Source organism: Amblyomma mixtum, chromosome 2, assembly GCF_055824585.1.
Source record: "Amblyomma mixtum isolate Tamu chromosome 2, ASM5582458v1, whole genome shotgun sequence".
NCBI classification, from domain to species: Eukaryota; Metazoa; Arthropoda; class Arachnida; order Ixodida; family Ixodidae; genus Amblyomma; species Amblyomma mixtum.
In genome coordinates, this window is record NC_143013.1 from 202,119,569 (window position 1) to 202,144,022 (window position 24,454).

Sequence of the window (24,454 nt, forward strand, 5' to 3'; positions counted from 1 at the left end):
CGATGAAACCCGATCCCGGCCCAGCCACCGGCGCTCAAACAGGGAACGTCCCCGCACTGTCCGGTCCCCTTTGGCCCCCCGTCGCGCACACGGGCGTAGGGAAACACACACACACACACACACACACACAAACGGAAAGGAGGGCACACGGGCGACGAGAAATACAGGCGCGTGTAAATGGCGCCGTTCGGGGAAAACGCACACTCCCCGTTCCCCAAGAAGAAAAAAAAAAGGAAGACACAACACCCTCCAGCCTGATATCAGAGCTCATGGCTCGCAACTGTCGTCGATGTCATCAGCTAATATGTGACGCTAATTTATGAGCCGACGTCGTCGCTTGGAAAAGGTATTTTTTCCAAGCTGCATGAACTGACGGTCACATAGTTGATATATTGACATTGCGCTACGTGTGTTATGATTTTTGTCGTTAATACGTTGACGTTCGGCGAAGAATAAGCATTCCGGTGAACAAAGAATAACTGAATTTAATACTGGCTAAAAGAGAGCTTACAAAAAGGTTCGATGAGTACAAGGTTCGTTTTGCGACTGACGCTTTCGCTGTTGTCTCGTCGCTCCCCCGGTCTCGGCTGCCAGACACCTTCCCTCTCGCCACTCGAGGGCTCCGGTGTTGAGCGACGCTCTCCAGGGAGAGGCGGCTGGCTGGGCGCAGGGGGACGGGGGTCCCCTCCTCGAAGGGCGCAGACGGTCGTAAATTAGTCCAAATGTTTCCGCAAAAGCGGGGAATCGGTCCTCGAGGTCGACGCACGGAAAACTGTGTTCTACGAAACATAACGTTCACAACACATTCCCGCCCGAAATGGCACTGACATTTCACAGACACACTCACTTCACAAGCTCTATCGGATAGAGCAGTTGAACCGGACGACGCAGGGTTGCTCCTCCGGGAAGTCGCACGGTGCACGACCTAACTAGCCCGTCACGGCCGGGAAAGGTCGCGTCAACGATTGCCATCTTCCAGAGCTGTCTTGGCTGAAGAGATTCTTTAAGCAGCACAAGATCGCCTGCCTGTAGACTCCGGGTGGGGCTTTTTTGGTGAAGCTGTGATGTTTGCAGTTCCCTCAAATACTCGTTCATCCACTGCCGCCAAAATCCGCGAAGGAGTCGAGCTCTGTTCGTGAACACTTGTCGTAGGGTCGCACCACTAATGGCATTCAGTTCGGCATTCGGAACATCTGGCAGTGAGGTGAGCCTCCTGCCGGTGAGAAACGAGGCTGGGCACAGTGGCTGAGGTTCGTTCGCTTCGGTGTGTACGTGCGTGAGTGGACGAGAGTTGAGGATGGCTTCCACCTCTGTGAGCGTTGTGGTAAGCTGTTCAAAACTGAGACAGCTTGTTCCCAGCGTTTTCTTTAAGGCTTTCTTTGTGAGGCCGACAAGTCGTTCGTAGAAGCCGCCCCACTATGGCGCGCGTTCCACTATAAACTTCCACTCAACTCGTGTGTTCGCGAAGTAGTTTTTTACTTCGTCACTTCTGATGATGCTCCAAAGAGTAACCAGGTCCTTGCTTGCCTTCTTAAAGGTAAGTGCATTATCACCGTAGACAGTATGCAGTATACCTCGTCGGGCGACAAATCGGCGAAAAGCCATAAGAAAGGAGAATGTAGACATCCCAGACAACACCAAACATCCTGAGGACGTCCTCAAATGGTACAAATGTCCTCAAGGCTTCTAAAACATCCTCAATATGTCCTCATAATGTCCTAGGTTGGATTGTCCTGGAAACGTCCTCAGAACGATGTCCTCAGGTCATACGGGTGGGTTCGTGGTCCTCAAAATGTCCTCTCGAGGACATATCTGCGAACACGCATGCATGAAAATCACCAGCAAAATAATGCATGTAATTTGAATTCTAATATATAGCTCTATGCTGTCCTAGTTTTCCAGATGCATTACTGCGCGGCGCTAGTCTTTAGTCTGAACAGTTTCTCTCCCTTTGACAACCTCATATAGAAAAGGTTTGTTTGGTTAACGACAGCAAGCCTAGTCCGCAAATTTCTGCGCGCGGAAACAAGAGTAACCGCATTCAGAATGCTGCGCATTCATGCAGGCTTTTTAATGTAAAGACGTTCTTGCTGCGCACGAAGTGCAAACGACACAGAAAAAAGTTTGGGCTGCTCCGATTCGGGCACGGGTAATGCAACGTCGTAAACCCGCATCGCTGCTGGTTGATGCCCTGTGAAAATCGTTGAGTTCTGGTGTCTCGCAGTTACGAATGCCGTTCTTTTATGCGATGATGTTATCGTGCTTATCATTTCTGCTAATCGTTTCCAGCCCTCCATGATGTAAACAGTGCCGCTAGCCATGCCGCTAGCTTTTCCTTTGGCGAAAGAGCCCGAGCCACAGGCTTGAATTCTGGTGTGCTTGGGGCCCATCTGTGTATTGCTTGTAGACAAATTTCGATAAATAGTTTGCATTTTCGCAATAAAAAATTGTTTTTCATAGAATCAATCGTTCCGTGCCTCATAAAATCACATGCCGACCGCAAAGTCATCATCATCATTATTGTGAACGGCCAGTTTGAATTCAAGCCAAGCCTAAGCCTGCATCCACAACATCGACTCACGCAAGACGCAAGTGACTCGCACGTGCGCGTTGTTGTGCGCAAATCATGGATACACGCAAAGAAAAAGTGAGTGATGCCTTTGTATATTTTCACGATATGTGCCGATAGTCATGCGCGGCAATGTTGCCGCATTGAACGAAGCGTTGACGCTAGCCTGTGCTCGCTGCGTGTGCCGAAGCTGATCCTGATCAATTGCCAAAACAGTGCAACCAGTTTGAGTGTGAATTCTATGTGTAAGCAAACATTCTTTGCCAGACAGGACGTGTCGAGGCCTCGTTTCAGAAGCGAAGGCATTGAACCTGGGGCAGTATTGATTTTGTAGATGCAAGCGCTGATTGCAGTCAAGACCATTTTTCTCAGGTTGATGGCTAGGTTGGTTCTGAAGCGGATCACGAACGCGATGACGAGGGCATAGCGACTTTCGACGTAAGCTTGAAATGTGGCAGTAGAATCTGGGTCGTCGCATGCCGCTGCCACGTCGCTTTTGAAAGTGCTCCGCAGCCACAGGTGTTTTTCATCACTTCCTTCATCGGCGAGAGCTTAGTGGTTTAGCTAAGCTCTCCGACTCTAAACTCCGAACTCTCTCCGAGCTCTCTAAACTCCGAAAAAGTCGAGTGACCTTTCCGAAATGTCGGGAGAACAGTACCGTCGTTTAGGTGTAGAAGCAGGGATACATGTTGCAGTGATTAACTTTTATGGCAGTTGCTCATGCTGAAGGGCACTGTTGCACTGTAAGTTGTAACTTGTGTGTTCAAATATTACAAGTCATATTTGCAGCACATTATTGTACTAGTAGCATTAAGAACTTTTTGTTTCCGTGCTTGAATGCTTGAACTGAATTGCACATAATCAACTGCTGACTTTCCATTTATATTTCTTTAGGCAGCACAGAAGACAGCAGCTCAGAAGAGACGTAAAAAGACCGGCACAGCGCACGGGGATGGCGGCAAACAGCAGTGAAGCAACTGAAGAGCTCAGCAAATAAATGATTTTCATGAATTTTTCGCATTTTTTCAATGCAGCTTGACAAGCTATAACCTCCTCAGAATGTACTCAAAACATCATATAATAACCTTCTGAGGCTGTTCTGAGGATGTCCTGAGGCCGGACACGAGGACCTTTTCAGTACATTTTGAGGATCATTTGAGGACGTCCTGAGGATAAAGAATGTCCTCAGAAAAACATCCTCAGTATGTCCTCAGGACATTTCAGTGTTGTCTGGGATGTCACTCACCAATTCAAGGTGGAGCGCTCGGGTGACGCCACAAGTGAACAAAGCGATGTAACACTTTGACGCACCGTTCCCCTTGATTAGTAGAGGACCGGCGAAGTCAACTCCAGTCACTTGAAACGGATGAGCCTCTGTTATTCTGTCCCTTGGAAGTGGCGCGCAGACCTCGTTGGCTGGTTGTGCGTGGTAGCGCTGACAGATAACGCACTCCTTGACTATTTTCTTTACTAGCTGTCTTGCGCCGATCACCCAGAATTTTTCTCTGAGTTGAGTCAGAGTATCGCGGATACCCCCATGCAGCACTTGTCGGTGGCATTGTTTAGCAATAAGTTTAGACAGGTTACTGTGTTTAGGCAGAACGATAGGGTGCTTGCTGGCATAAGGCAGCTGGCTCTGCTGAAGCCTTCCGTGCACTCTAAGAACACCGTGACTGTCGAGCTGCAAGGACACATTCTTTAGCGGTGAGTCTGATGCAATTCTCCGGCTGTTTCGTACGCATCGCACTTCGTTCGAAAATCTAGTGCTTTGCTCATGAAGTATCCAGTATTTCTCTGCCCTATTCAGCTCCTCCGATGTCAGTGGTCCGGATTCACTTTTCTGGCGTCTTGCTTTCGCGACAAATCGCAGCACCCAGGCGGTCACTCTAGCCAAGCGTGAGAAGGAACTGAAACGTTCTATTTCCATCAAGGCATTCTCAACTGGTGTAGCTGCGGCAGCGGGTAGTGCCTTCGTTTCCCTTCTTCGCTCCAGCTCCGCCTCGGTGAATGTAGGCGCGATTCCGTTCTGAGGCCAGTGGCATTCCTCCATGCAGATCCATCGTGGACCCATCCACCAAAGCTCGTTCCTTGACAGCTTCTGTGCGGGTAGACCGCGGGTAAGGAGATCTGCAGGATTCTCCCTTCCTGGCCAATGCCTCCAAGTAAATTCTGCAGTCATTCTCTGAATGTCGACCACGCGGTTGCGTACAAACTGCTGCCAGCGATCGGCGTTCCCGTGAATCCAATGTAATGCGATGGTTGAGTCTGTCCGCAAATAGACATTTTGGGGAGGTTCTTCTAGCTGGTCGAGAATGTAGCGGCCCAATTGCGCAGCCAACAGGCATGCCATTAGCTCCAGTCTGGCCAGGGTAAGCTCCTTAATTGGAGCGACCTTAGATTTGCTAATTAGTATTGTCGCACTACCACCCTCGCCATCTGTCGTCAGGTAGGCGACCGCTCCATAGGCGACTGGGCTCGCATCCGCAAAAATGTGCAGACTGGTCGTTCCGTCTCTACCTGCTTTTGCCTTGTAGTATCGCGGCACTTTGATCTCCGGGAGGTAAGACAGTTCGTCAACCCAATTTGACCACTCCGCTGCAATTCCTTCGGGCAAGGTATCATCCCATTCGATATTAAGGCGCCAAAGTTGTTGAAATAGTACCTTCGCTCGTACGATGAAAGGGGATAGCCACCCTAGGGGATCATAAATCCGTGCGGTAGTTTGCAGGACGGATCGTTTGGTGGGTGGTTCTGTCGTGGAGATTCTATCGGTGCAGGGGCAGAATGTTAATATGTCGGTACTTGGTTCCCACGTGAGTCCTAACACCTTCAATACTCCTGATAGGTAACCCAGTGGCTTGGCTTCCTTCGAGTCTTGTTCAAATCTCTGACACAGCTGTTCACTATTCGATGCCCATTTGTGCAGCTGCATCGAGGCCGCTCCGAAAATTGCGTTTGACTCATTGTAGAGATTCAATGCGGCCTGTTCGTTTTCGGCTCCCATCACTATGTCGTCGACATAAAGGCTACGTCGCAGCCGCTTTGCAGTGATCGGGTACTGTGGCTCTATGTTCTTTAAGTGATGTTGGAGAGTTGCAGAGAGCAAAAACGGACTGGCAGTCGTCCCAAATGGAACTCGTTTCATGCGCCACGTCAGGATTGGCGGAAGTGGGCCACCTAGCTCAGGCATCGTCTCATACCACAAGAAACGCAGGGCGTCTCTATCCTCAGGTCTTACTGAGATCTGTAAGAACGCCTGCTCGATATCCGCTACAAGACCTATTTTATGTCTGCGGAAGTTAAGCAACATGCCCACAAGATCAGCCGTTAAATTTGGACCACTTTCCAGGTTGTCATTCAGAGATTTTGCTGACCTGTTGTGAGACGAGGCGTCAAAAACAACACGCAGCTTGTGAACGTCGCGGATTACAGCCTGATGTGGCATGTCATACACAGTGTTTGCGCCACTGTCGTTCGTTTCGACGGGTTCCGCCATATCCAGTGAGCTGTACTGTCTTATAGCCGCATCATAACCTCTCAGTAGATCTGGAGATTTCTGTAGGCGCCTTGTCAGCTGGTGTAGGCGTCTAAGAGGCGTCTCTTTGTTATCATCTAAAGCCGTAACAGACTTCCATGGAAGGGCTACCTCATAACGACTTTCCTTCAGCTGTATCGTATCCTCAAAAAACTCCACAGCAGCATTTGTTCCGTCCTTTTGCTCATTGTCATTTATCCCAATAGATTCCAATGTCCAGAATTTTGTCAGTATGTCAGTTGCGCTTCTTTCTGTGACCGACGTTCTCAGGGCAACCGTTTGCATGCAGTGGGGTCCTCGTCTATGCCTTGAACTGGTCCTTGAATGGTCCAACCAACAGCGGTTTCAATTGCTCTCAGTTTTCCGTCGATATTTGTGGATCGGCCGGTCGTTAGCTCGCAAATGTGATCGGATCCTATGAGAAGCCCAATATCCCTAGGCCCTCCATCGTTGCTAAAATCGGCGGGCTCATAGCCGAGCGTTCTTAGCCTGTCCGTCACTGTCACGGGTGGTGTTGGGATATGCTGATCGCAAATGATGTCTGTCTCCAGAACCTCCAGTTCGCAAGTTTTCCCCTTTTTAGTTTTTACCTTCACCACCACTCGCTTAAACAGTTTTTCTTATTGGTGACCACCAAAGACCCCGACGGTTAGCATTTCTTCTCCGAGAAATCTGCATCCTAGTCTTTTCGACGCTTCCGATGTTATGTACGAGCGTTGGCTTCCGCCATCGAAAAGAACTCGCAGGTGCGTCCAGGTGTTTTGGCCACCGCAGTTCACTGTCGCTGTTTGAAGTAAGATGGTTCTCATGGGAGCGGATTCGGATCCTGTCGCCGAAGTTTCGAGGCTAACCTGCGCGTTTGTGACTCCATTAGCTGCTTCCTTTTTGCGAGCTACCGGGTACGATGGGTCACATGTTGCAGTAGCGTGTCTCTTCCCGCACTTCATGCATTTTATGTACACATTACAATATCTTGAACGATGCCCTTTCCGTGTACATTTAAAGCATCTTCCTGCCGTTTGTAGAAGTTGCTTCTTTTCCTCTATGCTTTTTTGTGCATCGCATTCATGCGTCTGATGCTCGTCAGCCTTACAGAAGAAACAAGTTTCCTTCGTTACATTTTGGTGCAGGGTTGCAGCGGTTGAAAAGGGCTTATTCGATTTTTTGGAAGACGTCTTCGTTTGATCTTTTCGGCTGTCTTTACAGCTTTTCGTTATATCCATGCTCCTTAATGCAGCCAGATTTTCTCGACTTTCCACTTCAATTTTCAGAAAGGAAATAAGGCGTGAGAAGGATGTTACAGTACCTTTCACAGTTTCGTTCGATCTTTCCGAAGCGTCGTCGGTCGTTGACTCCTCGCTTTCGTCCAAGGAGGTAGTTGTTTCGATGACGCATTGACGGCTGTAGTCGAGAAGGATGTCCGTTGGTAATGCCCGTTGCACGATTGGCATCAGCAGTGAGCTGTATGAATCCTGCTTTTGGCCCAGGGTCTCCAAGCCCTTGATGTGCGCAGCCAACGTATCGTACAGGCGGCGAAGCCCGCGTACGTCGTCCGAAGAGCGAACTGGTTGTAAATCAATTAGCTTCTTCATATGCTCTTGGATCAGGAGCTCTTCGTTGCCGAAGCGCTTCTTGAGGAGCTCTACAGCGTCGCTGTAGCATCGTGCGGTGGGTGGAAGTCCGGCGAGTGCAGCGGCGGCGTCACCTGCGACCGAAGCCCTCAGGTAGTGGAACTTGTCGACAGATGACAGTTCTTCGTTCTTGTCGACGACTTGTTCGAATACTTCCCAGAAGGGCTGCCAGTCTTGTCGCCGTCCGCTGAATCTCGTGAGCTCCAGCTTTGGCAGTTTGACCCTGATCTTCGAGATCGTCGTTGTCTGGGCGCCGTTATACTCGGGCTGAGTCGTTGGTGGAGTTCCAGTCGGTGGATTTCCAGTGGAGATACACTGCTGCAGCTTTGCCAAGACGGTTACGATGCGATCGTTGTATTCGAAAATCTGTTCGTACTCCGTCTCGGCCTGTTCATCATCCAGTGACTCCTCGAACTGACTGTTCGCAGCGTTGAGCTCAGCATGGAGAGACGTTAGTCGAGCATGCAAGATACTAGCATCGCTCTGCGTTAGCTGTTCTAGCCGCTTGAGGCATTCGTTGGTAAGTTTCGTTACTTGAGTGCGCAATACCTTTCGTTTTGTGCAGAGGCGCTCCATCGTTGAACCAGTATCGATGAGGATCACCGGAAGTACTTCAGAGAACCAGAGGATGAGCCGGCTTCATGTAGCAGCGTTGGGTAGACTACTTCTCCGTTGCGATGAAAGGCCACAATAAGGCGAATATCAACGGTTCGTTGTTCAGAATTTCCTCTCTTCACTTCCCGTCCCGGGTTTCGGCACCAAGTGTTATGTTTTTTGTCGTTAATACGTTGACGTTCGGCGAAGAATAAGCATTCCGGTGAACAAAGAATAACTGAATTTAATACTGGGTAAAAGAGAGCTTACAAAAAGGTTCGATGAGTACAAGGTTCGTTTTGCGACTGACGCTTTCGCTGTTGTCTCGTCGCTCCCCCGGTCTCGGCCGCCAGACACCTTCCCTCTCGCCACTCGAGGGCTCCGGTGTTGAGCGACGCTCTCCAGGGAGAGGCGGCTGGCTGGGCGCAGGGGGACGGGGGTCCCCTCCTCGAAGGGCGCAGACGGTCGTAAATTAGTCCAAATGTTTCCGCAAAAGCGGGGAATCGGTCCTCGAGGTCGACGCACGGAAAACTGTGTTCTACGAAACATAACGTTCACAACAACGTGCCTAACAATCCAGATCACTGTAGCGTCTTTCGACGAATGCATGTTTCACTCCACGTTTTACTTCGCCGCCGCAGCTTTTCACCGTTTCGCTTGAATTTACGTTCTGCGCCAATATTCGCATGAATCGTGGATAATCATACCAATATTCAATTTGTATTCGATTCGGTTTTTTCATTATTCGAATCGCACTAGACTCTCTCCATGACAACTATTCCTATTCGATTCGGCAACGGAACACGACTATTCGCATTCCATTCGGCTTCAAAAAAAAAAGATACTATTCGCACATAGCTGTTAAGGTTCGATATAAGAAAAAACAATAATTTCTATTCGATTTTCAGGCATGCAATGTGTCGAGAGAAACTTGGCTATTCGGCGTCAACTACGCTTGGACGCATTGGGAAGACTGCTGCCAATATTTCGTGACCACCGGACTGACCCACTACAGTGTCAATTACACCAAATTCGTGATAAAAGAGGGTTCAAAGTAAGTAATTATTTTGGCATGCATGATTTATGCGAATATTACCTTCATTTATGTTCTTATTTTCGGGTTTTTGATTCGTGGATTGGATCCCTGCCAGGAGGGGCGCATTCCCAGGCACAGAAGCAGTAAACAAGCACTCGCGTCACAACACAGTAGTGTAGTAGTGCCTCGACGCTAAGCTTTGACCCGTGGTCCGTTCCAACCAACTGCGAGATGACAGTCGCCCGTTAACGTTACAATGGAGCCACGGTTGTAACAAAGCTACGCCACGCTCACGTAAAACAAAAGGCGCTATCCAACAGACCGCGCGATTATAGTCGAGCCTCCACGGTACACAAATGACATGGCCGCCGGTGTCGCAGCCACTCACGCCAGGTACTGCTGAAACGTTGCCGGTAGGGCACACTGGAGGACCCGGGAAAGACGGCGCTCACGCAGAACGCGAACATGAGCAAACTATGACCGTCTCGGCGGCAGCTGCCGGCAGCTGGGCCGTGCCGCCGGAACTACGAAGTGCGCGGGAGGCGCTCCTGCACTTGGTCTCCTCTCATGCACTGTTCGCTCGGCCTTTATCTCCGCTGACGGGATCGCGCACATGCTCATCGTGCTTCCGACGAACAGCTTCCCAGGCAGGCGCGGTCGTGTTGCTCTCGGATGCGCCCGTTCGCACCCGAATGACGCATGATGACGTGGGCCTGGCGCGGCCAGCCATGGGGAGCCTTTGGCGCCATACGTTATGAATCCTGGGCGTGTGGCGTTAGCAGGTTGCATGATAGCAGTTGTTCTGCGTTAATCACTTTGGTAGTGCAGCGATGGCGTGGAGGCAGGACTCTCGCCTCGCGTGCAAGAGGACCCAGATTCAAATCCTGATGCCTAGCAATTCTCCACCAGACAAAAAAGAAATGTCTATAGAACTGCGAAATCAGGTCTGGGGTGTGGCTTGATCCCGGCAACCAGAGTCGAAACGCACCCACTCACCGAAACAAGATTTGGGCCCACGGCCCAAAGATTTAGGCCACAACTTCCTACATGAATACGGCAATTATAGCCCGGCCTTGAGTCCCGAGCGGCTGCGAAGCAACTGACAAAGGCGGCGATCACTCCTGTGACGCAGCGGACGGTGATAAGCATACCCGACTCCGGAGAGGACGCTATTGCAAACTGAACCTAGCAACGTCCATTGCTATAGCCTTATCCAGTGAGGCTAGCCTAGGAGTGATGTGTTACAAATTGGTGTGACAACGCGCATGACTTTTCCTTCGAACGTATGCGTTAGCAGGAGTGTTTCCTCCGGAAGGAGCAGCCGCGGCCGCTGACAGGCTCATACCGTGCGAGCTGGTGCTGTGATCCAGTCCGTCAATCACAGTGTGACCCGCTCTTCACTTTCCGCACCCGTCGCCTCCCTCCATCCCTTCCTCTTGCCTCTCCCTCTTCACAACCATTTTGCATGTGACGGGCAGGTGTGCCTGCGCAAATAATGCAGCTGTATTTGAAAGGAACATTGCAGCATTCTAGAATTGATAACGTACCTCTGGCTGGTAACACTGCGTTCGGTAGAAGTTTCAAGTTTTAAGCCCTGATGAACAGTGCAATGACTTTCAACCTCAGTAGTTTTCTATTCGCTATATAAAAACCGCTTTATTTAATCAAACGAAACTTTTGTGCTCGTATCGCTTGTATTGGGAACAAAATCGAGAAATTGCCTCAATGGCTATGCATTCCTAAGATTTATAGACAGTCATTACACAAGTATAAGTTATAGTTCCTTAACTCTGAAACACCTGAACTGCCTTGAGCTAAAATTTGCACTTCTAAAAGTAACGTTTTACTCAACTGCCTCTAAATATTTCCGAAAATAACTACCAGTACTAGTAAACTATGGAATCTGGTAATGATTAGTCATTTATAATCTGTCATAACATTCCTGAGCGTCATGTACAGTCTTTGTCAAAAGTTTAGAGCCCAAGGGGTTTGCTTCTAAGCCTTGTAGTGAGGCTCCTGTGTTATTCTTGGACATCTTACCTAGTGGGGAAGGCAGGACCAGAAATCTTCCTACCTTCAGGAAATTTGGAGCGCCGAAGATGCATTACGAACCACACAGTGTGGTTCAGAAGCAAACCCCCTGGGCTCTAAACTTTTGACAAAGGCAGTACCTTCTTATTTCTATATACATGTTGTACAGTATGGTTAGAGCCGCTCAGGGATGACACCTTACAGGGCTATGAAAAAATACAAAAACCTTCAATATAAAGCCTGGCACTCATCGAGAAAAAGATAAGTCTATCAATATGTTGGGGGAAAGCGTACCCTTTAGAAATCTGTACATGCTGATACGTTTTGCCGTACTAGTAGCGTGTCCCACCAGGCATCGGGTCCAGGAGCACCGCCGCAGTGCCGAAGGAGGAAGGAACGTGGGCCGGAGACGGGGAGTAGGGGAAGTGAAGGAAAAACTGTGTTTACATAATTACATGATTATTTACAAAAATGACAAACAAAGTAAAAACTGAGAAGTCTCAGGGAGCCGCTCCGGGAATGGCTCTTCGATGAACGGCTCGAGCGCTTTAAATAGACCCTCCAGAGATCTTCCCGCCTTTTTCAACCAATCGTAGGGACTTCGTCCGGGCGCTCCAAGGTCGTTCACCGCTTCATTGTCTTCCTCGGCTGAGGCCCCTGGGTACTCGGAAGTGGCCCGTCAGGCCAGGTGAATTCCACATCTTGTTTCGAGGAAACGCCAAGGGCAAACACCTACAGCGTCGTCACCTCGCTTCATCCGCTGAGGCCCGTGAATACTTGGAAGTGTCCAGAAGAGCGTGTTGACGGGCTAGTCGTTTCCGGCCAGGTGGATTCCATATCTTTGTTCCAAGGAAATGCCCCAAAGGCGAACACCTGCCGCGGCGTCACCCCGCGGTTGACAAAAGAGCGAGGACCGGTTGAATGGCAGGCGCTTGGCAGATGCTCTTCTCCGCAGGTGGCAGCTGGCGTTGAGACATGTCACGCTGACAGAGGCACACACACAAAGTCGCAGAGTCAATACTGCTGCCTTGGGTGCCGTTTAAGGGGATCTCCGGAAAACACGCTGTGGCAGTTAGGCAGAAGTGGTGGTACCAGGAATCCAGGAGTCAAATACATCCCTCGTGTTCGGTTCCACCTGTCACGAGGTTGCATGGGAGCGTGTGCATGAAAAAAAGACCCCTTTCGCAGAATCACGCACTGCATCTGGGCATGGCCTAAGTGGAGACAGGTGTGCCGGGAACACACAAAGAGAGTTAGGGGGGGGGGGGAGTAGAAACACAACAATGCGAAGTACGGTTTAAAAAAAAAAGGATGTTAACCTTAGGTATTTCTTTCCTGCTGTGGGATTAAATGGAATGACAGTAGTATGTTGCATGATTTGTGGTCTAAGTTCGCAAAAGAGGTAATACAAATAAAGCGCATATTTAGTTCCCTTAGCATTGCTATAAACAAAATTTGAAAAGTAGGCTGTGCTGATGACTGCACCGCAACGCTCACCTAGCGAGTCTCTAGGTGTGCCTTTATGTAGGTTTAAAAATACGCGAGCTTGGAACACCGAATGGGGACGGTCTCGCCTTTTCCCTAAACAATGAAAGTCACTGCTGACGCCAGCACCGCCACATCTCAGCGGTGTCACTGCCCGCCGGTTGTCTATAGGTTAATTCAATATTAAACCTACAAATTGTTGTGCTTTACTTCTCCAGCTTGAAAGAAAAATTTCATGCTGATTTGCAAACGGGTGAAGTTTCTACTCAATTCGGGTCCTGGAGCGGTTTTTTACCAGCAGACAGTACTGTATTTATTTCTTGGAGGGTAACCACACTGTTATATTGTTACGTACTCAGCTGGCACTGAGCACGTCTGGGACGTCTTTTTGAAACGTTTTATGACAGAGCGGAGAGCTCAAAACCAGCCAGACCGACCACCTTCGTTTTCCTCTACAGTCCGATCTCCTCCGCTTCGTCGTCGACACAAAGCACGTTACACTTCTCCCTCCGCAGACGAAGCCGCCCACGGCAAGCTAAGCAGTGTCCCGAGGACTGAATCGTTTCAGCCTAGCAACATGCACCACCTGGGTCTTTCGTGAGCATCGGCCACTGTCACTAAGGCGCGAGACGACGTAGTTCAAATCACTGATGCGCTCAAGCACAACAAAAGGGCCAGTGTAGTGAGACAGAAGCTTCTGACACAAGCCACGCTTCCGTAGTGGCATCCACAACCACACTCAATCGCCAGGGTCATAGGAGATGGGCTGGTGACGGGTGTCGTAGCGCTGTTTAGAGCGTTGCTGTGAGTCCAAAATGCGGAGGCGTGCAATTCGACGTGCTTCTTCAGATCGGCAGAGTGTGGCGGCGATGGAAGGCTCGTTGTGGATATTACAATATTTTTGGTTTGCACCTCCACTAGTTGGAAGTCTTTGTTTTTCGGCTGTGTTTTTGTATTTTAAAAAAGACTGCGTATAGTGTGATGAACTTGAAACTGCAGCGAAATGTTCCCCCAATATGTCTGCCTCTTCCCCTATGCTTGTTGTGTGCCAGGTGTTGTCAATAAAGGAATTGTGAATGGTGAAAAGTTGCCGTTTAATTTTCGCACATGTTCCCAGATTTTTTTAGATGTGATGTGACTGTTTATAGAAGAGACGTAAGTCTGCCATGATTTTTTCTCGGCACTACGACGGACGTACCGAGCTTTAGCTCTTGCTTTTTTAAAATTTATGAGATTCTCATGTGTCGGATACCTGCGAAATTTACCCCAAGCTGTCACCACCTGCCACTCTGTAACTCACCTCCTGCGGCGCGTGGTCACTCGACGCTCAGGTCTCCACGAGGCTCACGCGTGCCGAGTTGCCCACGCGCTGGCCCTCAACAAGGTCTTGTACTTTGCACCCTACGCTTCCTTCACTCAGACTCAACTTAACGCTCTCGAGACTGCCCTTGTGGGCCTCTACAAGGCAGCTCAACCTCCCTATAACTACCTCTACCACTAAGCTCTTTGCCACAGGCCTCTTCCATCCTCTTCGTTCTCTTCTCAGTCTTCATCGTGACTCGCAGCTTGCCCGGCTTTCCCTTACCCGTCAGGGTCAGTGGTTATTGACTCAAGCGGATATCTCGCCCATCCCAATCTCCCCGTTTACCTCTCCTATTCCCACCCCCGCCCCCAATCCTCGTATCCTTCCCCTCCCGACCAACATGTCCCCCGTCCTGCATGCCGGACGTCGTCATGCGGCCGCGCAGCACCATTTCCCTCTCTTTGATACCCAGGGTGTAGCTTACACGGATGCCTCTTTCGTGGCTCCTCGAGGTTCCTGCGGCTACGCCCTGTACCATCCACACCTCCCTGCTCCTGAAACCCACACCAGCGGGCCGTATCTACACCCTCCAGACGCATTGTCCCTCGAGGTTCTCGCCATTGCGCATGCCCTCCAGTCATTTGCCCTCCTTCCCTCTCTCCAAGAGTACACAGTCTATTCAGACTCACAAGCCGCTATACACCACATACAGAAACGCACCCTGACCCCTTCTCTCCAACAGGAGGTCGAACGAGCGGTCTCCGCACTGCAGCCTTCCATCGTTTTCCTCCGCTGGGTCCCTGGGCATTCAGGGATTGACGGCAATGAGCTGGCCCATCAGCTCGCCCGCGACACACTTTTCCGGGCACCGTTGATCCCCTGGCCCAAGCCCTCGGAGGACGGTGGGAGACTCACCCTTCGCCGCACCATAAAAGAGGTCTACCTTGAGCTCCGCCTCGACAAACGCCTTTTACCCTCCCCCTCATCCATCACTCACGGTGCCGGAGTCTCGCCTTCTTCGGCACATTCAGATGAATGCAGTTATCACCCCGTCCCGCCTCTTCCTCTATCGCTATCGATCGGACCCTTCCTGTCCCAACTGCCCCTGTATCTATGCGGACCTTGCCCATTGCCTCTTCTATTGCCCGGCTGCTCAGCAGTCGGGTTTCTTCCCCGCACCCTCTCTATCCATCACCACCTGGCTCGACTGGCTTGGCGCTGAAGGGGAAGAAGAACAGCGGCTTCTGGTCGCCCAGGCGGTCGAAATGCTCGGCCTATAAATTTTGGTCGAATAAAAGTCTTTTACTACTACTACTACTATTTTTGGTTTGCACCTCCACTAGTTGGAAGTCTGTTTTTCGGCTGTGTTTTTGTATTTTAAAAAAGACTGCGTATAGTGTGATGAACTTTAAACTGCAGCGAAATGTTCCCCCAATATGTCTGCCTCTTCCCCTATGCTTGTTTGTGTGCCAGGTGTTGTCAATAAAGGAATTGTGAATGACGAAAAGTTGCCGTTTAATTTTCGCACATGTTCCCAGATTTTTTTAGATGTGATGTGACTGTTGATAGAAGAGACGTAAGTCTGCCATGATTTTTTCTCGGCACTACGACGGACGTACCGAGCTTTAGCTCTTGCTTTTTTAAAATTTATGAGATTCTCATGTGTCGGATACCTGCGAAATTTACCCCAAGCTCTGTTTTGTAGTTTTTTTGCTTCCTTGCAGTCTTTTGTTCATCATATTTTATGATTTTGTCGCACCACTCCTGACGACGGAAGAATAGCTAACTGTGCGGCAGTTACGATACAATTTGTGAACAATTCGTTTATGTGGTCTGTGCTTAAATTTTTTAAAACTATATTTTCTAAAGTTGCCTTTGCTCTAAAAAGTGACCAGTCGGCAAAGTGAAGCTTCCAGCGCCGCGGTTTTGTTGGGATTATTTCTGGTGAGGAAGTTAAAGTGAATAGTATAGGGAGGTGGTCACTGCCATATGGGTTGTCAATGACATCCCAGTTAAAATCATTAAAAACAGAAGGTGAGCTAAATGACAAATCTAAAAAGGTCATTTTCCTCGAGGTAGGGGAGCAGTAGGTGGCTTTTCCTGTATTTAAAAGACATACATTGTTTGTGAGAATAAAATCTTCGATTATTTTACCCCTAGAGTCACAGCGCTCGCTTCCCCAAAAAGGGGAGGGAGCGTTGAAGTCCCCAACTACTAGATACGGTTCTGAAAGCTCATTGATAAGTTCTTGTAAATCGTGGACTGTTTAATGTAAAATGTGGAGTGATATATACAGAACAGATAGAAATTGTTTTATAGCTGACGACAATGACCGCAACGGCTTCAAGTTTTGTTTTGAGTTTGATTTCTCGAGCAGGAACGCCGCTTTGTACGATAATCGCGACGCCTCCAGAGAGTCTATTAGCCTGCTCACGATCGCGTCTAAAAGTTTTATAATGTTTCAGGATATTTGCATGTTGAGAACCAAGATTGGTCTCCTGAAGACATAAAGCTACGGGCGAGATTGACCCTAGAATATCTTTTGTCATTGTAGTTCCTCAACATTCCTCTACCGCTCCACTGAACTAGAAAAGCCATATTTATGTTTGGGATAGGAACGATTGAGAGTTTACTTATTTTCTGGGGCCGTTATGGTGGCCCTGCCTTTCTTCCTCTCAAGAGAACTGTTCCGCCGCTCTAAAGCAGGCGGGCTGGGAGTTTGGTCCATCACCTCGCAAGAGGTGCTGGACGTCTGCGGAGATGTTGCGGGTGTGTGGGTGTCAGGCCTCCCCCGACGGGGGGAAGTCCTGCGGGATGCTGTGCTGACCCGTGGGCCGGCACTCCCTGGCTTGGAGTTGGCAGAGCAGCCTTCACTGTCTCTGCCTGGGGCGTGGATGGCCCTGCCACAGGCGCGGTGGAAGTGGCCGCGGCAGGTGCCGGAGTGCTGTATGGTGCTATGCCCCTGCGCACCACATCAGCGAAGTTTGGTTTCGCTGTGAAGGAGAATGTGTTGGTAAGTGCAAACGCCTTCTGGCTTCTTTGAATGAAATGTTTTCTTTGGTCTTAATGGTGATGACTTCTTTCTTTTTCCAGGACGGAACGCCCTGGAGTACGCAGCGTGGTCTCCTTCGCAGTTTGCGCAGCGTAGTGCTGCGTCGCATTTCTCAGACTGGAGGTCTTTTGAAGCGCATTTCGCACAGGTTTTGCGGCTGCGGCAGCTCTGTGAGCCATGGCCAAACCTCTGACATTTGAAACAGCGGTGGGGATTGATTATGTAGTGCCTGATGTTGACTTTCAAGTATCCGACATTGACTGTTTCGGGCAAGCTGCTGGTGTTAAATGTGTGGACCATGTGTTTGGCGTCTATTTCCTTGGTATCCTTGCGGATTTTGATCCTGTGGACATCAATTACATTTTGTTCGGATAGTCCTTGAAGCATTTCAGTTTCTGTTAGGTGGATAAAGTCAGCCTCTGAGATCATGCCTTTGACTGTGTTGAGGGATCGTTGGGGAGTTACGGAGACAGTGATGTCCCCTATGGAATCGATGTTTGAGAGTTTTGAGCACTGGATGCTCTCGCGTAGTTCAAGGAGTAGGTCGCCGCAGGCCATTTTTGATACCTTGTAGCAAGGCCCTAAGGTATCTGTTAAGCATTTGGTGACAAGAAATGGGGATATGATTCGTGCTTGTTTTTCTTCACAGTTGCTATGTATTACGTGAAACTTTGTGAATGACGGTCTCTTTTTCGCGAAAAATCTTTTGCCTCGTTCCGCCCTCTTTTGAGAGAGGGGGGGAGCCATAAAAAATTTAGTTTCTTCGGTCAGGGTGCCAGCCATCCACCATGGAGTCCAACAAGGAGACGCGACATGAATCTTGCTTTCAGCCTCCCAAATGCGTTTTCCACAATTCTTCTGGACTTGGATAGGTGGTAGTTGTAGCTTCTGTGCCCATCTCAGGTATCCAGGCTTCTGAATGGCTTCATCAAATTCTGCGTCAGAGGAAATGCCTGATCGCACAGGATCAAAGGTGGCACGATGACTCCGTTTATGGTGGCAGTTGGCGCAGTGAATATGGGTGACCCAACAATCGTGGCCAACGTCGAGTTTTGGTAAACATATGAGTCGTGACACCGCCCCGTTGATCCAGAGTTCACGAACCGGAAACTGTACTTGTGGTCCACAAGGGCCAGTAGAATGATACTGTACCTGCAAAGCAGAATATTTTATTAACATACAGCAAACTGCAATCAGAAAGGTCATCAAATATGTGCTATCATGAGATCAATGGACGAGGAATATATTTAAAAGAAGTAACCAGGATGCGCGCATGGGGTGCTTTAAATTGCTTCCTAATGTAACAAGATGCATCCATACCTTTGTTTCATGCTTCCACATCAGCAGTTCGTATGTTTGTTCTATGCTATCCAAAGCATTAAACACAAACACTTAGAAAACTCCTCCCATTCACAACTGCTATATGTTTTCCAAATGAAAAGCACAATATGCAACTATGAAAAAATGGACATCTCTCATTCACAACTGCTATGAGTTTTTTTTTTTTTTGCAGGTGGCAATGAGCACAGTATGTGAAAAATAAAAACGTCGCATCTCCAATGTATGACTCTTAAGTTACTTTTGCTGGTGGCAAGCAGCACAGTACACGAACTACGAAAACATAGTGGACGACTCCTGCATGACCCTTTCAATATTGTCGGAACACGTTGACTACTTACCATCCCTTGTAGTTGTAATAGTCACTCGCATGCTCCTTCGGTGGCGACACTGGAATATGACAACCATCCAACGCTCCAACTGCTTGCGGGAACCCACACACAGCTTCAAACTCCCTTATGTGAGCAGGCATGTCGGCCGCAGTGGGCATTTTCACCCACTCATCTTCTAGCGTAGCCACGACAGTCTCGCAAAATTCTCTGTACACTTCGTTCACTGTTGAACGTCCAATGCCGAAGACGTCAGCGACAGCTCTGTCCTCTGCGCACGAGCAGAGCTTTACCTGCGCACGAGCATGGCAGGTAAAGAATATACATATATGGTGCTCTCACAGCTTTATTCTGTTCATCCTCCAGACTACGTGCTGCTCCAACCGCGGAGTGTTCCCTGCCGCTGGAGGAGCATGGTTGGCTGCTTTCCTCCTCATTTATACTGATGAATCCTATTGCGACCTAGAGTCGTGAAGGTCGACATTTGCAAAGTTAGGATATAAGCCGCACAGCGTTGAAGAGCTGCCTGGAGCAGCTTGTGAACTGGTAGGCTTGTTTCTTGCAGTACCGCCGCTGTCCACTGTAGAAGATTCCTGTAACAATGTTTAAAGGATCAGTGGGCAGAAGCGCGAACGTCGCAAGCACACGTGATAGACACATGTGGTAAGCATTTGATACTCACGCCTTGTTTGTTTGCAAGTGCGCTGCTGTACCAAGTACGCGTCGATTTCGGCAGCTTGAAGGTTTCATCAGGATTTAAATATTTTTATATTGTCTTCGCTTTTGCCTCTTTTTGGGGCGCTCCATTGCGGTTCCGAACTTTATAGGACAACGCGCGTATCTTCTTCCAGAAAATTGCCGCAAACGTGCCGCAAGCTGCAGGTACGGCTACGGCTGGCTATGTGCTGCATTTGGCTCGTTCAGCCGTCTTTGCATGTTTATCAAACTAGCCATTCAAAAACATACTAAGTGCGAATTTGAGCAGCTGAATTTTTACGCGGAATAAAAATAAAGCGATGGTCTAATTCCAATTTTTGTAGCAACAACACTTTAGCCGGTTTGGCGCTTCGATTTGGAATCATCCATTTCGCCATCGCCACCGTAACTGGGGCTGTCAGTGCCATGGCGGTCGCTTTGTCGACAAATGTTGGTGCAGTCTCAATACTATCGTTTAGGCCGGCAGAACCATGGGTACGCACGCGTACGTACGCTATGAAGATAAGCGTTGCACTATTGTCCCCATTGACTATATCAGGGGATATAAGGCCAGTGACGACGGTCACTTCAGGTCAGCCTACTATCCTGTGAAATGGATTGAAGAAGACGGGAGCTACGATTATTAACGTGCAAGAGTATTGTTGCTGGGAGGCAAGTTCGAACTGTCACTTCTGTCATCCACGTGGGGGTTTCCACTGCATCTCCGCAGAGCAACAAATGGAAACGGTGACTGTTTCAACGTTAAACGCACACTATGCGAAAGCTGCTTATCTGTCGCCAATGCTGCAGACGGTTATAATTCTGATTAAATCAGGAAAGTACATCATCCAAACTTGGTATTGAAAAACCAGGACTGTAGTACGCAATCTCTGCGACAATTTCATCATGAATAAGTGAGTGGTTCAGCCGAGAAAAGCATTTTACTGTGCGCGTTTAAAGTTTGTCCTTTGCTGTTTTAATTTGTCTCTAGTGCCTTAACTTGTATCTATTGTAAATACTGTACATAAAATTTGAAGTGTTCGCCTTACCCCTGCGTCTCAACTGAACACAAGACCGTCTCTGCCGGGGCACCCCTGGTGCGAAGAAGCTTCAGTCTTCCAGTTGGAACAAACCGTCTCTGACGGGGCACCTCTGGTGCAAGGGAAGGTAAAGAACCTGTGAAACTTTACTGGCGCAGCCCACAGGATCCTGCGGCCATCGGAAGACGGCGCAGGAAGAAGATTGAACGCAGGGAGAAAGGCGACGGTCAGGCAACAGCAGCGTTCGAGAAAGGACCTGCGGAGAGACGGCGGCGAGGACGCAAGGACCACGGCAGGTGTCCAGCGACGCGGGACTGCATACGGTCCAGAAAAGCAGCGCGTGGATAACTTGACGGTCACCGGCGGCGGACCAGCGGCGTGCGACAGCTCATCGCAGCGTCCAGGGAAAGTGGCGGTGGACCCCGACGCCAAGGAGCTGGCAATGCGGATCGACGCATCGAAACCGTGAGTTTCCTTGGTCGCATTGTTCACGTCCCTGTGTTCGAGCCGGTAGGACAGCTGAGGGGTACGGAAGGCGGTATGGAGAGTTATCCAAGCCGGCCCTCACTTGATGTGAAGTACCAAGTAGAACTGGCGAAGGCGCGCTTAGCGTACTTTCAGGCAGAACTTGCGAAAGTGAATGGAGGAAAGGCGCCGCTGTGCGAGAAACCTCAGGATGTTAAGTGCGTCTTGGAGGTATTAGAAGCAAAGCGCCAGCAGCTAGCGCTGGAGCTCGCTGAGCTCAAGGAGTCTAGGAAAGCTAGTGGACTAGCGAGGGACAACTACTCCGAGTCCCGAGAGGAGAGGCCACCTGTGCTGGAAAGTAAAGACTTATTCTTGTCAAGCACAGGTCAAGAAAACAGCCAGGCAAAAGTAAAAAGTGAGCCCGATTTCTGCGAAGCTGGAGTCGCAGTTCAAGAAAGCAGCCTGATGGAACGCAGCGTCGCGGTGAACGTGCACCCCGACGATCCAGCTGCACAGGTTAGCTCTACCCCAGATAAGACCAGGGACGAGGGCGCGAGTTCCGGAATAAAAACTCGGTCTCAGGCAAGTTGCGAAAAAGAGCAGTTGGTCCAGCGTGAAACGACCAGTGAAGACAGACGCCAGATCGGCGAGCGAGTGAAAGAAGGAAGTCAAGCGTTGCCGCAGCGGCACACCGTGTCGGGCATAGGGCATAAAGTGTCCCGTAGCGCTATTGATGCCAGGAACCTTCCATCCGAGGCAAAGAACGAAGGTTGGCCTGATGGGCCGACGGGACCGAGCGCCGCGCAGTTGAACGCACCCGGCGGGTATCCCACCAGGTCCTTCGAGGACAAGGAGATGCGTGGCGACTTGCCGCAAGGCAAGCTCGAGTCAAGCGACTGCGAGGGAGCTCATGGAGCCTCAGAGTTAGACGATGCCACGAAGCCGGCAAATGCCTATCATGCAGGGAACGGCAACGTCAGTGTTTGCCCGAGCAGGAACGGGGCAAATGGCTCCAAGCGAGATAGAGTAACAAGAGGCAGGTGCGTGGCTTTCACGGTGGAAGTCGGCGCGGGTAACAGTACGTCCCGTGCTGCAGAACGCCAAATCACGTGTGGCAAAAGTGGTCGCACTGATATGATTAGGCTGGACACGGACTATGTTCCTCACGCAGTACGCGTTTCGAACCGGCGCGCCGGAGAAAGCTTTCCCTCAAGTGTGTCGCGTGCTGAAGTATTTGGACTTATCGAGGATCAGGACGTTGTTTTCGATCCTGGAGGGCAGCAATTTTTGAATTCTTGCCCCGCTGTGGCACCGGCCTAATGAGCGTAGTAGCCTTTGGGCGTTGATCGTATCGATTGAGACGCGTGGTGGCTCGAAACGCACACAGGGATGCTCGGTGCGACTAAGGAGGCTCCAGTCGCGAGTGTCTGTGTGTGTGTGTGATCATTCCCGAGCAGGACCACGGTGTGCATGCTGGTGAACTGGGTGCAAAGCACCAACTTGGACGCTGTGTTACGGCGCACGGCAGGCATGGCACTGTGTGTATTTAAGTGTGCATTTTGCGTAATGTTGTGTTGGTGCCCGTGTGCATTTTTTGTTTTTGGGTTTGTTGGTGCCAGTGCTGGTGTAGCTGCGGCATGTCACCCACAGGGTGGTTTTGTGACCCGTACCAATCCCTTTGTTTTAATTCTAAAAGTGGCATTTGAGCCCTTTGTAGAATCTTGGGAAGGGCGTGTAAGGGATCGGTAGTGTACGCGGGATCATCGGAACGCGGCTGGGGGCGCTCAAAGCGAAGAGTCTCCTATTTGGAACACGGCCGCTCGCGAACGCGCCAATAAGTACGGGTGTCCACCCCGCCTCGCGGTACCGATTCGCGCACGTGCTGGCACGAATGTCTATTTGTGTTTGTTTTTATTTTGTGGTGGAGAGAGTGCTCTACCTTACGGAAGCTGGAGGGCTGGCCATGCCCTGGATGAACCAATGATGTTAAGACCGCAACATGATTGGAAGCTACGGAAGTGGGGTTCTGCGCTAAGGTGAGATGCTACGCATCATCGGCTACGCCGAGTAGGGGCCTCCCCTAGTATTAGCCAGATCCACCTTTTGGTTGTTTGTCTTGTTGCCTTTGTATCTAACTTGTATATTCTGTGTATATTTGTATATAAATCTTCAGTTATTGCCTTTTTCATCCCTGCGTGTGAACTCATCGAGAGACCGTCTCTGACGGGGCACCCCTGGTGCGAAGAAATAAGCTTCAGTCTTCGAGTTATCAACCGTCTCTGGCGGGGCACCTCTGGTGCAAAGAAGAAGAAGAACCTGATCTTTACTCTTGGTATTGAAAAACCAGGACTGTAGTACACAATCTCTGCGACAATTTCATCATGAATAAGTGAGTGGTTCAGCCGAGAAAAGCATTTACTGTGCGCGTTTAAAGTTTTAGCGTTGCGACTATCTATATTTCAATGCGCAGTGGTTGCACGATCGATCAGCTAGAGTCTGAGATAGAGTAGTGTGAATGAGTGAATACGTGATAATTCAAACAATGTGCACACGTGGCCGCAAAACTCAACGGTGTCAACATTTGTCTGTGTTTGGCCACAGATTAAGCTGCGTGAAAAGCTATGCTGCATGTGCGGCCATGAACAAAAGTTTGCGGGATTGGGGTTCACTAGAAAAAAAAGATATATTTCTGTCAGGCAAAGCAGGTCACTGAAAACAGCTGAAGCCCCCATCCACTGTTATACCAATTTACTGGCTACCGAGACAACGCTGAACTTTTGCCCTACGACTGTACAAAAACACCGGTGTGTCTTCATCAATGCGATACATAATTTGGTTTTAGTAAGCAAAGAAAATAATGCATGTGTGCTCTTTCTCCAGCAACTGTACTACTAGGAAGTGCATATATCTGGTGCTGTATTTTGTAGTATCAGTGGAGGTAAAGAACACCAGATGTCCGGGAGCTCATTCAATCCCACAATCTAAACGGAACTTTGTGCATTTTTACATGTTGCAGTGTCTAGGAGCTGTAAATATTTTTACCTGCAATTTATTTTTGCCTCTGTGAAAACATTTCAGACTCCGAAGCAGATGTGGAGAAGAAAGTAAAAAAACAGCGTGTCCGTTTCATGCGAATTGTGGATTCTAGTGCGAGTGAAGAAGAACGTGAGGTGATATGCATCCTCCTTATTCTACAGAAACCATTGGGACACATATTCTGGTCGGTGTGACTGACTAATCTTTTTGTTTTGTCCATTTATAGCAAGCTAAGAAGAGGAAACACACCAGCAAAGACAGTGTTTTGCAGGCTATTGAAAAAAAAAACCGAATGAAACACATTCAGGAACAAG